The sequence below is a fragment of the Panthera pardus genome, unplaced genomic scaffold (assembly GCF_024362965.1).
Source record: "Panthera pardus isolate Hobbes unplaced genomic scaffold, ASM2436296v1 HiC_scaffold_12, whole genome shotgun sequence".
NCBI lineage: Eukaryota > Metazoa > Chordata > Mammalia > Carnivora > Felidae > Panthera > Panthera pardus.
The window spans coordinates 43,084,508-43,099,228 of record NW_026526677.1 but is presented as its reverse complement, the minus strand read 5'-3'; the positions used below and the strand labels follow the sequence as shown (position 1 = coordinate 43,099,228).

Here is a 14,721-nt window from a genome sequence, read left to right as displayed (position 1 = left end):
ACAAGCAAAAACTCAATGAATACATAAGAGAATATTTTAGTAACATTGGAATAAGCAAAGATTCTTAGATACAGCATATAAAGCACTATATATATAAGAAAAATGATAAGATTAACTTTACCAAATTAAGACTCTGCTCATCACAAGTCATTGTTAAAAAATGAAATGTCAAAGCCCAGACTGGGAAGAAATATTCAGAATACACATATCTGACAAGAACTTATATCAAGAATAGATGAAGAACTACAGAAAAATATCAATCTAATTTAAAAATGGCAAAAGACATGAACACTTTACAAAAGATATAGTTATCTTTTGATAACAATGAACACATGAGAAGGTATTCCATATCATTAGTCATCAGGAAAATACAAATGAAAGTCACAGTGGATACCGCTTTCTACACACTGGAATGGCTTACAACACTAAACATTGGCAAGAATATGGAGCAACTGGAACTCTTAATATATTGGTGGTGAACGTGTCAAATGGTGTAACCATTTTGGAAACGGCTTGGCAGTTTCTTATAAGGTAAAATATATACTTACCAGTGACTCAGGATTTCCACTTGTAGGTACTTACCCAAAACAAATAAAAACTTTGTCCAGAAATAGATTTATGCAAGAATATCATAGCAGTTTTATTCATAATAACCAAATAATGAAAATAACTGGAGAATGGACAAATTGTAGTATTCTCATGCAAAGGGACATTATTCAAAATAAAATTGTTTTAACACTTAGTTTTTTAAAAAAGCAAAAACAAAGAACCAAAATAAAGTAGAAAACCAAAGAAACAAAAGTGATTTTTCCTGAAGGTTTTTTTCCCCTCTGTGGACCTAGCATACTCTGGCCATTGTGAACTCAAAAAGTTGGTCTCATTGACTAAAATAATGATGATGATAGTGATGATAAATATATATGTATATATGTATATATATTCAGTAGGGCAAAAAGCATCTTGGTAAAAAGCAACATAAATATATACCATTGGGTTGCTTGATAATCACAGTATTTTAGGCTACTTCAGTCTATCAACAGAATAGTTGATTTTCACATGTGGGATTCTGGAAAGAGTTACATGATACAGTTAATAGTCCCTTATTTGGGTTAATAGAAATAATGGTAATGAGTGCATCAGAAACAAAAATATAGAAGATGAAGGAATTTTAGAAGGGGGCTTGAAAAATTAAGAAAGATGGAGGGTATTAATTTCATCATGTTTATCCCATCAAGTCTTACTATTGTAGAAATCCAACTCACTGTGCTGTAGGAATGGCTGACAACTGTCTGTCTATGATTATGGAAGTTCCGCTAACTTCACATTCCTGCTTATTGCCAGAAAGTGAATTTACTTTCATCATATGAAGGCTGCTTGGAATTCAAATTTGATTTCTTCTTACAAAAACAAAACAAAATGAAACACAAAACAATTTTACTATCCTAGTGGTTTACTTGGCAGGAAAAGACATTCCATGGCTGAACAAGAGTCTTAATCATTAGGGTGATGTGTTCATCTTCTGAGAAGGGATGCCAGGGGTAGAGACTATGGTTTGTTCTTTGTGTCTTTTATACAAGATTAGCTGGATAGGTTAGCAAAGAAACCTACTGATGGGTGCCATGATTTGAAGAAGGCAAATACAAAATATGGATGCATAGGTCTTCTGAGCTAGAGCCTGGTATAAAAATAGGAACCAGTGGCACAAGAACAAAAGATAAATTACCTGTGGTACTTTGATTAAGGTGTTAATTCTTCATTTGTTCAATGTGGGGGAAGTCCACAGGTAAATTTTCATTTCCTTGATTTCATCTTAAAGTTCCTTAATCCCACTAAAAACAACTACCTTACTTAAGTTGAATCTAAAGTTCAACTATTGAACTTTATAGCAAGTAATTCACTGAAGAAACTAGATAGATAAGTAGATGATAGATAGATGATAAATGGATAGATAGATAGATAGATAGATAGGAATAGTATACACATAATGAAAAAATTCCATTGGGAATTTGGGAAACAGACATTTCACTAGACTAAACTGGAGGTCAGTTTCCAGGACAGACATACCATGCGTTTTAAGTAGTTTTACATACAATGATATTTACAAAGTGCTTTCAGTAAATACATTATCTGAATTCTCCTCACAATGCTTTGAAATCGATAGGAGGGTAGATATATTTGCCTCACTTGACAGATGAGCAAACCAAGGCTCAGAGAGGTTGTGCTACCTTCCTCTGTAATAACCAGTTAACGATATATTGCTAATAAGGAGTGGAGCCAGATCTAGAACTTAGGCCGTCTGACTTTCAGTCGAGTTCACTTCCCCAACCCGAAAGCTACCCCAGTCACTGATTATTTCAGTGATCTGAAATAACCGAATGTCAAAGCCCACCATTCCCTAAGCACATTAGAGGAGTCCATTACCAGTTATGAAGTTCATGCCACTGTCTAATTGGTCTCTGAAATACTGCCCCACCAAAGATGCAAAGAAAGCACGAAGGACTGAAATTATAGCAGGAATTAAAATGATGCCGTATTAATACATTCCTTAGTTGCGGGATTATGAGCAAGTGTTATTGTGGAGAAGGCTTCTATTTTTTTCCTATTGGAAACTCCATTCTCTTTAAAAGATCAACAAGAAGAACCAAAAGGGAATTCCCTAAGGTCAGCTCTGAGGAAACATAAACCTCTAATTCAATAACTCTGCTACTGCTCTGAAAAAAGGCTTTATTATTGCAACATCCATATGGAGCCAATTGGACATTAATGACTAATCAATCCCTCCCCTTTCTATTCTACTTAAAGTGTCACAAACCATGTTTAGATTAGCCCATTTCCTGCTTAGGATTGCTCAAGATGTCTTTTGTTCTTTCAGGACCAGCCTGATGGAGGCAGCTTAAACAAACACACGACCAGAGTGGCGCAGGAGTTATAAAGTGCCATATGTGAATGAACAAAGGGGCTATACTAAAGCCTTTTGTGGTATTTGTTAATGTTTTTCATCTGAGCTTAAAAAGGCTTAATGACTTTGTGGTGAGCTGATGCATGTGGCTCGTGGCTTTGCAAAATGAAGGAAATTCTAACCAGTGATATACCAGTCTGTATTTTCAAGAGTCTCTTGCTTTCAGTTTGGTGCCCGTGTTTACTTTTTTTTTTTTTTTTAATTCTCAAGTTATATTTGCTTTACACAGATAGCTAAACAGAGCCCTTTATCTTGTTTCAACTGTAGGATCCAAGGGCAACTGGGATAACTTATGTGATTCTTTCTTTTTAATGACTTGAAAGTGGCAGAGAACATCAAATATTCTACTTATTATCTGTTTGCTATTTGTATGCACAGGAGGACAGCTTACAAGCTGTTGAGCCCAGGCAAAAAGACATCATTTAAGTCTGAACCAGAGACCACTGTGGATGAAATAAGACAATAATAGGTTCTGGCTTCCTAAGTTTTCAGGAGCACCAGGCTCAGATTCAAGTAGATTCCCTTGGAGAATACAGAAGCTGGTAAAAAGCTGGTAGACTAAATAATTCATGTTGCTCAGAGGCTTCTGGCTTCATCCAACTCAATATACTACCATAGACTCTACATGAAATTAAGGAGCACAAACCAAGATGAAGGAAATCTCAGAATTAGTTAACAAAGATACTACTAAATCCATCCTCTTGTTTCCATCCTTATTACTCATCGATTGCCTTGGCCTCACTGTCTCTGCTGGACTGTTATAAATACTAGCCTTCCAACTGATGTGCTTACTTCCAGATTTGAGTCTCCAGTCCCTACTTACATACTTCTTCCTAATTTCAGCCGGAGTATACCATCACAAATGCAATTCTGACCAGACTACTCTATATGTAAAAGTTTTCAATGGTTCCCCGTTGCCCAAAAGATGAAGTCCTAGGCTCTCCATGACCTGGTCCTCTACCTATGTCTCCAGTTCCAACTTTGGCTTCTCCACTTCAAACTTTGTTTGATTTATAATATTGAACTACTTTTAGTTATCCATACCCCATGTTGTTTCATACTAAGCATTCAGTCTTTTCTTTTCCTAGAATTTTCTGTCCACCTTTAAAATCACTTATTCTTTGACTCAGGACAGGGATGATCTTCTCTAGGCAGTCCTGCCTAGTGTATCAGTTTGGGCTAAGTATTTTAGGCTCCCATGGCATCCTATGCATACCTTTATTTTAACATTTACCATGTTTTACCCAAATTATCAACTGTGTGTGCCCACCTTCTTCACAAGACTGTGTGCCCCAAAAGGGGCAGGGATGCTTCCCCAAGGTCTGGTACACAAGTGGGCATATGGTAAGTACTCATATGTCACAATGGAGAGAAGTAGACATCTTCAACTGTGAAAATTTTAGAGTGAGACTCAGATGGCTACCTGTTGCATTAGAAACTGATAATTTCTGAAATCGGATTTTGTATAAATCCTATTTTATTTCTTATATTCTGTAAAATACCTTGCCTTACTTGAGCATCTGTAAAATAATAAGGCTTTGAAGGGAAAATATACCCATAGTTGTTTGGGACTCAGAGATCATTGGTTCCGATCTTAGTTCTTTTATTGACTTGCCCTGTTATACAGTCCTGAAATCCCAGCTTCCTCACTTCCTGGGTAATCTTGAAAGGATGAGTTTTTTTGGAAATATTAAATCTGAAAGCTATTCTAACATTGTAGGGTGTGCATAAATACATACAACTGAAGCAGGTATTCAAACAGACCTATGATGGGAGCTTCCCTAGATAGCAGAGTCATTAGGAAATAGATGAAACATGCTCATAGAATCAGAGAATTTTAACACGAGAAGGATATTAAAGATCATCTAATTCACATTCCTTATTCCACATGAGGAAACTGAGATTTACAGAGGTTAAGTTGTCCAGGTCTCACAGTTAGTAACTGGCAAATATCACAAGAAACTCAGATGCAACTATCTCTTAAGTTTCACACTTGCCATCAGAAGAAATGTCTAAAACGGTCAACTGAATTGCTTCAATAGCATCTAGACTTGGCTTTTAAAACTCCACAAAATTCATTTAATTGGTTTCTCTTCTCCATTTCATTTGTTTCAGGGAATTTTCCTTTTATTAGAATGAGAGATGTAGATACTGGGTGCAGTAGTAACTAAATTTTTTATTAGGTTATTGTATGGAAATCATATTAGAAGGATTTTGGCCACTCAACTCATTTCCATAATCTGCCAAAACTTCTTTGCCCCGAGAATCTGGTGAAAGTATTTGAAAGGTACTTAATATGTGTATGGTTTGAAAGATTTAAAAAACTTTCAAAAGTTTCTATTTCTTGGGGTGCCTGGGTGGCTCAGTTGGTTAAGCATCTGACTCTCGGTCTCAGCTTGGGTCATGATCTCACAGTTCATGGGTTCAAGCCCGGTGTCAGGTTCTGTGCGACAGTGCAAAGCCTGCTTGGGATTCTCTCTCTCTCTTCTTTTCTCTGCCCCTCCCCTGTACTCTTTTTCTCTCTCCTTTTCAAAATAAATAAATAAGCTTAAATAAAAGTTTCTAGTTCTCTTTTTTTTTCCTTCTTTTTAATGAAAACCAACAGGGAAAAGCTACTCCAACAAAAGCAACCAACTCAATCAGCTCATCTTGCAGAAAAATGGGAGTCAGTGTGGCTTAGATCTGGGTTTTAACTCTATATTTGATCTTCCCTAAGTTGGGAAAATTATTTCCTTTCTCTAAAATGGTAATCTCGTCTCCTTACAAAAGAGAGTTAATCATTTCTACTTGGCAGGATCCTTGTAAAGATTAAATGGGAATGTAAAATTTCTTAGCTCAGTGACTGGATCCCAGGAACCACTCACTAAACAGTAGTCGCCCGTAGAAATAGTAGCAGTAATAATGGCAAGAGAGAAGTAATAGAGTCTATTCCAGTACCTAGGACATATCAAGTGCTTTCAACTCATATTTGTTCCCTTTCCAGTCTTTCCCCATACCTGAGTGATGTGTCCTATACTACATAGTCCTGTCCTTCAGAGTAGTTATAAAACGACCCACAAGTTAGCTGGGGAGTGTAATTTACTACTTAATGGAGTGTCCTCTGCCCCAAAGTTAAAAATATTTAAAACAGTCTCTATGATAAAAAGCTAAAATGTACTGAATATGCATAGGACCTAACCTCAAAAGACCATCTCATATCCCCCAGTTCCCACATGTGGAAACTATAACCTGACTATGCTGCTCAGTCCTGGCCAGAATTTATGGATCAGCTTTTTATAAAGGACTCATCGGAATAACAAAGGATTAGGATTCTTGATCGAGATACTGTAATAAATGAAGGGCAAGGTAGTTTCAGGGACATTTGACAATTGTTTTTCTTTTTCCTCTACTAGTAGTTCTGTAAGTCTGCAACATGGAGTAGACTTTTCCATTTTGTCCTCAGGTATGATTGGCCTTCCCAGTGAAAAGTGAGCTTATATTGAAGCAGCACAAAATGATTTCTCTCCCATGAAATATATATGTAAACCAGTAAACTGCAATTTGTATTTTTAGTATAAATTTAAAATGGTTGAATACATTGCTTATGAAATTATCTCTGGGGCTGAGACTTGGGATATTAAGTTTTAGTTCGGAGTTACTTCTTTACAGCCTACTCCTAAATTTAACAGTCTACAGTATAATGCAAATGTCAATGGATTCTTACACACTTGCTTCCCTCTGGTACCAAGACCCAATATGGGGCATCATGTCTACGGGTAAGTATTCATTGAACAAAAACAACTGAAAAAAACCCTCTCCACTGGTAAGTACAAGAGAGAACAATCTGTTAGACATCCATCAGTCCCATCAGACTAAGTGAAATCATACTTTAATGAGTAATATACCCAGGAAGAAAAGAAGTGTTTTTAATATGACTTGAATGAAAACCCTCCCAACACATACTCAGCTCTCTGATGATGCTATATGAAAAGATGCCCATTGAACATCCGCCCGGAAACAATATTAAACAAAACACAAGAATAAAGAGATTAACAGATTCCCCAGACTAAATGAACTGCTGCTTTTCCATTATTTTTAACTTCTGTAGTCTAAGTCAATCTTGAACAATTAAAGGTTAATGGCTGTTTATTTGGTAGCAAAGTTCAAATTCTTGAGCCTGACATTCAAGGCCATTCACAATATGGAACCCAGGTATTTCTATAACCTGCTCAATTCCTTAAGTATTTACTGAGTATGAATATATGCACGACTTTTGCTGGGCTTGGTAGGGAACACAAGGGTGAGGAAAGTCATTCTTCCCTTCTGGAACTTTGTTATGAATATCTGTATGCTTTACTGTTCCTGCATCTGCTTGGATTATTCCCTCAACTGAAAGTTCTTCCCCTTCTCTTTGCTCATCCAAACCTGGGCTTATCTCTACCTATATTTCTATCAGGACTCCAACAATCACTGTTTTTCACAAAGCACTGTAGCTTCCTCCTCTAAATAGCACTTTTATTTTTCTGTTTCTCTAATGATGCACTTGAACATGTAACACCTTAGGTTGCTTTGCTTTCTGTGTGTGCTAATATTATAATCCCAACCACATTACTAGCTCTTGGACAATAGAGTGAAGTCCATCTGTTAAGAAATCCTTCCCTCCATGCCTATATGTGCTGTACACATAAGAGGTAATCAGCAAATTATAACTTAAACATGAAGGTAAAATGGAAGATTGGGGGCCCCCGAACATGGGCAGATCCTGCTTAGAAAGGCCTGGCTATTGGTACTGGCAATTCAGTCTACAAAGAACTATTGCTAAAGAGTACGAAATGATAGGTAGTGGGCACAAGCAAACAGTGTTAGACAAGCAGAGTAAAATGAGACAATGAATATGAAAGAAGGATATATGCAAAAATAAAAATATCTTAAAGAAAAAAGCTAAGAAGTCAGTAAGAGAAAATGAGAAAGAGCTAGCTAGGTGGTTATCAACTTTTTGAAATAAATTATAAGCACAATTATCAGAACTTGAAAAAAAGGAAAGGACCAATTGGGGGGTGGGGCGGGGGGAAGTTTGGCAGAAAGAGTTTAAAAAGTATTCCAAATTGGCCTGGTGCTCTTTAAATTCCACCAGCTTAATGTTGGGCTGAATTCAATAGCCTGTAGACAGCAAGTCAAATGGCTCTTGCTGCCAAGAGAAGATGATTCTGGGACAGGTAACCAGACAAGGTGCATAGCCGAAGGGCTACATAGTCAGTCCAAACATGACAGAGAGACCTCTGTCAGCCAGGGTTTACTCTAATATATGTGAAGTAGACATACATAATACTGAGGAAGCATGGACTGATTTTGCAGTCCCACTGGGACCATATGCTGGCTGTTCTTATCTTGGGTCTAATTTTCATGGAAGATGTTGTTAATCTTTTGTGGCCCAGTTTCTGAGACAAGTTGGGGAAGTCCTTCTGTGTGATTCAGTAATAGCATAGACAAGCATTTCTTGACTAGGGTGGATGATATTCAATCAGAAAACTAGACTGTGTGTGTGTGTGTTTGAGTGTGTGTGCATGTGGTGGTGGTGGTGATGGCAGCGGCGTTGGTTATATATATATATATATATATATATATATATATATATATATATATATATTGCCATTGACACTTCTTTAGAGAAGAAGCCAGGCCAGTGAGAAACCAGCTACTGGCCAGAGCTAGGTTCCTCAGTAAAGGAAGGCTAGCTCTTTGGGCTTTCTAGCTTAAGCAACTCTGAGAAGCAGGTTGAGTTCCCTTTATGAAGTATTAGGGGATGGAGTTATACAAGAATCTTGACATTTCACTCTCTTGCCCCATCAGGACTATCCATCACTTGGAGAGTTCAATGGAAATTGTTTTCCACCAACATTAAAAGTTATTTGGGAGCTTTTAAGACACAGCAAATATATTTCTTTAAGAGAAGTTTATTTGCTTGTTTAAGAGAGCGGTACTTTATATATAGTGCTGATATAAACTGGTGCACAGGATCCTCTAAAACTGTTTATATCCACAGTAAAATACATTTTTGTGATACTCATACAACAGAGTTAGTCCAGAGCCAAGGGCTTTGTGAACTCTGCTTATCTCCCAGCCTGTGGCTGTTACTCACTCCTCATCAGGCCTTGGGCCTCCCTGGCTACTGATCCTGGTTTCAGACCCCAGCCTGTTGGTTCCATAGAAAATGCTTTGTCTATTCATTTCTCTAAGATTCCTGGAAACACTGTTTTAGGCAGCTATGGAAGGTCAGACCCATAAGCACAGCTCTGATTAGTGCTCCCTTCTGATTTATCTCAGTCTTTTCTTTTAATATATAGGATTCCTCACCTTATCTGCCTAATATGTACTCTAGTGTTTGGATTCCTTCGTAAGCAAAGACATCTCATTATAGAGATGGGATATTTCTATAATAATTTCATTTCTTTAAAGGATGGTGTAGTCCAGAATTGATACTTGTTACATTCTAGTTGACTTAAAGGTGAATGATTTCAATTACATGGCAGTATAATAAGACAGTTAAAAAACTGCCAACTAGAAATAACCTAGACCAACTTCCTTAGCTACAGATGAGAACACTCAGGAATGGAAAGTGACCTGCCAAGTGTGGAACAACTGGAATTTAAGTCTCCTAGTCCGTGAGCAAATATCTGAAGGGGTGTCATGTGGAGAAATGGTAAGCTTTATTTTTTGGAACCTAAAAGTCAGACTAGAGCCACTGGGTAGAGGTTATAAGGAAACAGAGACAAATTCTGGCTCCCAATAACAAAGAATTAATAATTAGAATTGGAATGAGCTTCTCAAGAAGTAGCTTTCTGTTAATAGACTAATAGGTGCGTTTGAACAGAATAGAGATGGCCACTTGTTAGGGTTCTATGAAGGGATTTCTTGGCTGGAACTGTGATTTTGATGATGCCACTCCTTTATTCCAATTCTGAGAATCTAAGTGTTGCATGGGAAGCACTGTATTCTGGACTTGAAATAATAATGACTTTCATATTCCAAAGTATAAGCAGTTGTAGCCCTTGCACCCCACCCTAGATTACACTACAGCCCCCCTCTGCTGCCTTGAATGAGCCATGTATCTTCAAACCAATCTTCCCTTTCCACCAGGAATAAGAAGGACCCAGGGAGGGGAAAGGGAATGAGAAAAGTTTCACAGGTTTATCAGAGTGCGAATCAAAGGGTAAGTAGAATTTTGAAGAGAAAAACATTAGTATTAAGTGGTGCATTTTTAAGAAAAAAGAGGAAAAGTTGCATTCTCTCTCATTGGTCTACAATCAGAGAGCTTAAGTTGACAATAATAGAGCTAACCTGAGGTATAAAACATAGAAGCAATCAGAAGTTTGCCAAAAAATAAAGCTTTCAGAAAGGTTAAGGCCATGTTGGCTGGGATCCAATTCACAATTCAGTACAAATCTATAAAAGTCTTCTAAGCAAATCTGAGGATCTGAGAGCAACAGTTCTAAAAGGGACTATTCTGGGTGCACGTATCCATTTCCACTCAAATCAATGCAAGTTTTTTATACATGGAGGACACATCACCACAGTTTCAACCCAGGGTCCAGAAGTCTGGCCAATGATCATCACCACAGTTTCAACCCAGGGTCCAGAAGGTCTTTTTGGATACAGAGTGTGTTTCTTATAAGAAAGATGATCTGTGCACAATAGCTTCCACTTAGTTTTCAACCCAGGGTCTAGAAGTCTGGCCAATGATCATCCCTTTAGGAGCTCAAATTCCCTGATTCCCCACATCAAAATATGGTGCAGCCTTCCTCTGAGGCTGGGACACAATGATTGAACTGTGGAATTAAAAGAGGTGTTAGGAAAATGTTTTCTTACTCAAGATAGTCTGCAAAATGGAAAAAAAAAAGTATCTCTTTAGAGATCCCCAGTGAGAGAGAGAGAGAGAAGAAACAGGATAGAAAGAATATGAAAAAGAAGGCAAGTCACAACAGTTATCGCTGGGAGAAGAGAAGGAGAGGAGAGAGAGAGAAAGGAGGGGCCCATCTGTGAAATACAATGAGAGACAGCTGCTCATTAATAAAAAAGAAAAGTTAAAGGGATGTGAAAACTGGATTCAACAAGTGGCACAAATATGCTCTCAAAGGTACTGGTCTCCTCTTTTATTTCTCTGGAAAAAAACTAAGGGGAAGCTATTGTGCATAGATCATCTTTCTTATAAGAAACACACTCTGTGTCCAAAAAGACCTTACTGACAATCTTGGAATTGGAAGGGACCATTTTTAGAGATAATGGAATATAGAACACATCTTTTAAAAGATAAGGAGGCATTAGTCACTTGTTTGCCATCCTTTAGTAAAAGAGCCTTAATCCAAACCTTCCAATAACTGGGCCATCACCCCTCCTACTGTACTTTGCAACCTTGAAATTAGGAGAGTTGGGACAACCATCGCATCTTGCCTGAAGAGAACAAGGAGAGGGGAAAAGTCGATAAGAAGTTAAACAGCTGTTCATCATTCTTAATACATGGTGACTGACTCCACTAATCAAGTCCTCTCTTCCATGTCCCGCATAGGAGCTAACACATTTTATGTGCTCAGTACATAGTAAGCCTTCAACTGCTTCAAAGTATAACAAGACCTTACACATGTTTCCTAAGCCCCCAGCACCAATGAATTTGTAGATTTATAAATATCATGGTGAACAAGAAATGCTGTCTTGTCATATTCAAGCCAAATAACAGCTGGACTTTAAAAATAAAATTTTGAAGGCATTTGCCTTTTATATTTTTAATTTCTGTTTTCCTGGCTTATGGTTTTGTCATTTGATTTTGATGAGTGTTTAATACACACATGCACAGCTGCCTCTTTGGGTGACCTTTCCCTTGCGGCTTCCATGCTCAGAGCTATGAAGCAGGTCCTCAAGTTGCTTAGTAAGTGATATTGGCATTTTCATGACTGCCAGACATTTTCCTGGGAAGCCCAGCTGGACCAGGCCCTCATCTCCTAGGCTGACGTACGTTAGTCACTTCAGAAGCCTCACAGGAGGATGGGGTGCAAGTGGAAGGAGGGCATAGTCCCTTAAGATTGCTGTTCTGCATTATTCACAATAACCAAGACATGGAAACCACCTAATTGTACCTCGATGGATGAATAGACAAAGAAAATGTGATACACACACACTCCTCTTGAAGGCGTTTTTGTAGATGAATATTATTCATCCACAAGAGAAGAAAATCCTGCCGCTTGCAACAACATGCATGGACCTCGAAGACATTATGCGAAGTGAAACAAATCGGACGGAGAAAGACAAATAATACTGTATGGTCTCAGTTATATGTGGAATCGGAAAAGGAAAAGCTCTGGAACAGAGCAGAGTAGTGGTTTCCAGGGATTAGGGGGAAGGGGAAGGGGAGAGAAGTTGGTCAAAGGGTATAAACTTCTAGTTATAAGATGGATAAGCTCTGGGGAGCTAATGTACAGCATGGAGAGTATAATTAACAATACTGTATTATACACTTGAAAGTTGCTAAGAAAGTAGATCTTAAATTTTCTCATTAAAAAAGAGGCGATCATGGAAGGTGACAGATGTGTTAACTAACCTTGTGGTAATCCTTTCCTAATATACATGTGTACCAAATCATCATATAGTACACATTAAATTTACACAGTGCCATATATCACCATCTGAATAAAGCTGGGAAAAACATTTAAATTGCTGTTCCAAGCCGGAGGAAACATAGACATGATCACACATGGACTGAGAAGAGGTGGCGAGCTAGGCTAGAGCTGCAGAACTCACCTGGCCATTGAGTTCACCTAAACAGCTTTCGCTCCGAAGCTCTGGGCAGCACAACCAAGTCTTGATCTTTTTAACACTTTTCTCAATGACAATTATGCCTGTCTGTCTGTCTGTCTGTCATACACATTTCCCTTTTAATCTTCTGTCTTCCTTCGCTAGACTTTAAACTCCAAGAGGTCAAGAACATATCCGTTTTGCTTCCCTCGGTTTATCTAATGTCTAGTTCTGACACACAGTAGATGCTTAAGAAATGTTTTGTTTTCCTTCATTTCATTTCGTTTTGTTGAGACCACACACTGATTGAAGGAGTTTATAAGCTGTAGTTATTCTTTCACTACGGTTCCTTCTTACTCTTCCTGTGAAGGGAAATATGAAGGAGCAAAGTAGAGAAAGTATTATGTGTACCTGTTATCTACTCTGACTTGCATATGAACTGTAACTCCAGCAGGCTTTGCAATCAGCTCTTACTTGAACAGATGCCAGGAAATATCCTAAAGTCAGCAGAAGGCTGCTACCCATCCCAGCAGTCCTCACAAAGGCAGTGTGCTTCTGTCGATATTAGAGCCAGTAACTTGACTCCATTCATGAACTCACAGTCCCCCAAAAGCACATGAGGTCTCAATGGCAACTCTGGGCAAGCTTCTGAAGGGAGGTTTTCACACGCTCCTTAAGCTCCTGGGCCACTACAGCCCTTCTACTGTTACACTCATCAGGCATTGCTGCTGTGTGTGATAGGGTAACACGAGAGCTGGTGTATGGCATGACTTGCTATATTTAGGGGAGAGGAAATGGGCCATAATGGGGAAGGTCACAAGGAGTTTGTTCAGAAAAGTGAAGGCACCATGGATTTATCTTATATGCAGGGCATGCCGTATAGCACAGTATTTAGAAGCTTGGGTTCTGGAACCAGGCTGCCTGGGATCGACTCTCAGCAATGCGCTTACTAGCTATGTGACCTACGGCAAGTTACTTAATTACTCTTGTCTTTAATATTCTCATCTGTAAAATGGAAAAGAAATAATAATACCTTCTTTACAGAGTTGTATAAGGTTTACATGAGACAAAATGTGTAAAAAGCTTCGCACATTCTCTTGCATGTAAGTGCTTCAGAAATGTTTGCTAACAAACAACACAACAACAACAAAAAACAAATTAACCAGGAAATTGGTCTGAATCCAGACAATCTGGGTATTAAATGGAATTTCTAAGAATATTTCTATACAATATTGTGCTCTATAATTAAGTTTTTCATTTTTTCCTTTCATAATGGTTAATAACTCCGATCAGGCTTTTTAATTTACCAGGCACATAATATCATCAATTAATTATTAGTATTATTGAGAGGTAACTGACTATATGTATACCCATTATACAGTCAAGAAGCCAAATGAAGAAGGAAGAATGATAGATTAAGAAAACTGTCGGAACGAGGGTAGAGTGATAGAACTCTGCACCTCCTAGTCTATGGAAAAATGAACAGACTGAATATTCCAAAGTGATGAAAAATGCTATTTCATTGTGTATGGTCAAAGATTTAGGTACTCTATGGTACAATCTTGCAACAACATTGAGATGGGCCTGGCCTGAATAAATTGGTTCCCTAGGCCAAGGAACCTCAACCCTCATGAGGAAAAACCTACACTTCTAAGTGCCTATAAAACCTCAATGTCACTGTGCTCTCGGTACACATTCTTCAGGAAAGGCAGCAAGTGTATTTCTGGTTTTAAATCCTCTTTATCCCTTCCCTTCCTCCTCCTCCTAATTTTCCTCCTCCTCCTCCTCTTCTTCCTCTTCCCCTTCCTCTTCCCTTTCCTTGCCCCCACCCCCACACACACAACAATCAGAATTTAACACCTTGTCCCCAGGACTATCATTAACCATTAGTCTCTCCTACTCGTATAAAAAAAAAAATCTGCTTTTTGAATACTCTGTGAAGTGCTTCCTAAAGCCTGTAATTGGTCATCTTTAAGTGTTCATGCCAGGGATTTCTGAAC

At 38.2% G+C, this 14,721-nt stretch overlaps 1 protein-coding gene across 27 annotated transcripts in view; it reads right to left on the bottom strand.

Annotated features, from left to right (window-relative positions):
* SOX6 (SRY-box transcription factor 6) overlaps window positions 1-14,721 on the bottom strand; it is a 697,806-nt gene that overhangs the window by 30,646 nt on the left and 652,439 nt on the right. The window lies entirely within an intron of this gene.